Here is a 3,855-nt window from a genome sequence, read left to right on the forward strand (position 1 = left end):
ATGCTTTCCTTCTACTTGAGTCAGCATGTTTAAAACCCTAGTTCTTTTTAGTTTTATCTGAGTTCTGAAATTATTTGCTTAAATATGTGCTTATCTTAAGTTCTTCGTTTATGACTCTCTTTTCCTTGTTCGACTTATCTGATTTGAGTTCTTTTCATCTCTTAAACTCGACTACTGTTGAAGCCCTAAATTTCTTAGAAGTTTTTCTCACTTACTTGTTTCTGATTTCTCTCACCTGATACTATATTCTTCTTCACTGTTGATTCTATGTGACTACTTGACCTACTTGACTACTGTGCTTCGAATATTTTTTCTTACTACTGAATCCTAGCTTATTTTTACCACTACTGTATGTTTATGTTATCTCTTTTGCCAATGTATTTGGCCTCACATGTCTAATGCTTCTGTTCACTCTATTTATATACTGAAGTGCAGAATCATGTTTCTTCCTTGATTGATCTTGATCTTGTGACTGATTGCAAAAGCTTTTCTTTTAGGAACCCTAATTTCACTCTCTTGTTTAAAATTAATTGATTCTTTTCCCTTTACTGTGATGTTTTACCTTACTGAATCATTTCCCAAAATAAGCCTATTTTGTACTTAGACTTATTTTTTTACTTCATGCTTTTACTGCCCCTTATATGGCAATAATCAATCTGTCCCCAAACTGATTTCTTTCCTTAATCAAGCCTGCTACTATCCGTTAAATAGTGATTCCTTAATTAAAGGAAATCAATTGTGTTAATTGATTCTGATTGTGATTATTTCCATGTTGGTGTTTAAGACTTTAACTCTTCTTCACTCATTTTTCAAAACTATAAATACCCCCCCCCTTTTATTTCAAAGACAAGAACAATTGAGTTCAAGAACACATACTTACACTCAAAACTTTCTCTCTTTTCTCTACTACTACTTGTGCTACTGCCTTGTCTAGCCGACTGAAAGCCAAAGCTAGATTGTGGAATCTTGCTTATTTCTTTCTTTCTGCACTTTGCTTCTCTATTGGTATGGCCTAGTTAATCTTTAAGCATCAACAACAACATGTTTCTTTAGCTGTTTCAGTTTCCTTCACTCATGCCTGCTTCTGCTTATGTTTATGCAATCAAGTTACATTACTAATCATGATGTAATATGCTCCCTCCCTTCTAAATTAATGTTTTCCCTTATGTATGTACTATGTCAGTCGCTTGTGATGTGATTTGCTGACTTATGGAACCCAAACCCCCATATCCCCCTATGTGTTTGTGTTCTCTGGGTGGTTTGTGGGCATGCCAGCATCATCTATTGCTGTGCATGACCAAACCTGACCCTTTTTGGGTCATATGCTTTATACAATGTATTCCCAAAACCCCTGACCCCTTTGTGTAACTGTTGATTCTGTGTAGTTTGAGTTTTACTACTACTGTTTTCAAATCGCCCTTACCCCTTACTATTTCCCAGTCCAGTTTTAAATAAATCTCTGCACTTCCACTATATTCTTAGAACCTAGGTTCTGCCCCTCTTGTGTGAGCCTTGCCTTGGGACCCTTGAGCTCCCTCTGAACTTGGACACATAAGGGCTAGCCCTTCCCCACTGCACTCATTTCTGTCTGGTTATGCAACCTGGGTGTAAGCATTTCTCAGGGTCCCTTGAGACCCTTAAGGAACTTTGACACACCCAGGTCTGAGAAAGGCTTTGAGAACATTGGCATTTGAGGTAGTTTATTCCATAAATCAGAGAGGAAGTCAAGAATCAGGCTTCATATGGTTCCATATCCTTGTTTTTTGTACTTTTCTGATGTAATTCATTCATTTTTGGTTTGTAATAATTTGTAACAAATATTGGGTTGGCTAGTGAGAAGGTATGGGTAATTATCCATGTTTTAGCTATTAGAAGGGTAGAGAACATACTTATAGGATATGTTATATTTTAATTCAAGTTCTGCATGTTTCACTTCCACATTTAGACACCATGTCTATAGGATATGTTCTGTTTTAATTCAAGTTCTGCATGTTTCACTTCCACACTTAGACACCACGCTTATAGGATCTAAATGGCTATAATCGGGCATTATGTCGACAAGGTTAAAATCAGCTTTGGAATTAGATGGCATGCCTATAAGATTAAATCAATTAGAAATCATGTCTATAGGAATTTTGCTGTGAATCCTACCTATTTCACTTCATGATTAATTAGATATCATGCCTATAGGACCAAAATCAGCCTTTAATATTCAGATACCATGTCTGTAGGAATTAAAATCAACTATAATAGATATCATGTCTATAGGATTTGAAACCAGTTTAGTTAAAAATCAGTTTGACTTGTACTATTCTGAATCAGTTTAAACAACCTAATCCTTTTATTAATACGATCTAGAAAGCATGCCTATAGGTCCAAATCGCCTATTTAAATTAACCACTGTTCTGTTGCATTTTTAATCAGTGATAGATATCATGATTATAGGACATCACCAATAAACACTTAGGCAAGTCTTAGGTAATTGCTTAATAAAACTTGATTCGCCTTTGTTTAATTAGCAACTGCTACAACCAGCAGGCAGGCCTGATTCGGACTGTTATCTGAGTTATGTAATAAATATGGTCTGCTTCAACAATTAAAATACCTTGCTTTAGTGTTTTAAAATTCAGATCGTAACTGTGTTTAAGTCATGCTATTTATGTGCATTGTCTGCGAAGGTATATATGAGCCTCTTATTTGTTTATATGTTTCCCTTAATATGCAGTCCTACGTGTTCCGTATGTCGCCTTAGCCTTTTACCTTTAAAACCCAAGAGTCAACCTAAAACCCTCCCTCCTATAGGAGTAGTAGTCCTAAATTCCTCCGGGACTAATAGAAATGGGACGGGTAATAGCATGCAATAGAGGTCGAGACCAATCCGTGCTTTAATACCTTAACGGGGTGGAAAGGGTATATATGGATATGATGATCAGTGCGCTAATACCACGTGTGTCCCCTTTTCTGAGGAGTGTCATACCAGGTATCGCATTGATGTGATCCATATTGTAAATAAACCTAGGACCCTCTCCTCCCTTTTATATTCTCAAGTGTTTGTAGAGCTATAACTCCTTTTCAAAATTCGCCTTTTAATAATTTTTTTCAAACTCTTATGTGTTCAAACTTAAATCCCCTATTATTTGAGCCTATATTTGTCTATCTGCTAATTGTACAAAATTCACAAAAACTGTCTGGCCGGGAACCACACTAGTGGATTCTGAAGGGTGCCTAACACCTTCCCCTTAGGATAATTTCAAGCCCTTACCCTATCTCTAGTTATCAAACAAACTTAGAAATGAACCTTATAGGTGTCCTAATGCACCTTAAATCATTAGGTGGCGACTCTCCAAATCCAAACCCAGTTCCCAAAAGGAATGAGTTGTCCCATACCTAAAAATGTGATAAACCCGATTTTCCGATATGAAGAGAAAAAAAGGGGGCGCGACACTATTTTTATTGGTTATACTCAAAATAGTGTTGCATATAGAATTATGTCTTTGAATGATAATTCTATTTGTGAATCTAGAGATGCATAACGTTTTGAGCATGTTTTTCCATTGAAAAATAATGTGCCTAGTGATGTGCCTAATAATGCTTCTACATCTATGTCTGTTAATTCTCATATTGTACCTTCCTTTAGTGTTACTGCTAATGAGCATGAAAATGAACTTAGAAGAAGTAAGAGATGTAGAATTAAATCTAGCTTTGGTCCTGACTTTATTGCTATTTTCTTGAATGAAAATATTAATCTTGATGTTTTGAGTGATGAATTAGTTTCAATCTATTTAATAGAAGAAGACCCTGAGACATACGGTGAAGCAATGAGGTCAATAGATGCTAGTTTTTGGAAAGAGGCTG

This window comes from Nicotiana tabacum, chromosome 7 (assembly GCF_000715075.1).
Source record: "Nicotiana tabacum cultivar K326 chromosome 7, ASM71507v2, whole genome shotgun sequence".
NCBI classification, from domain to species: domain Eukaryota; kingdom Viridiplantae; phylum Streptophyta; class Magnoliopsida; order Solanales; family Solanaceae; genus Nicotiana; species Nicotiana tabacum.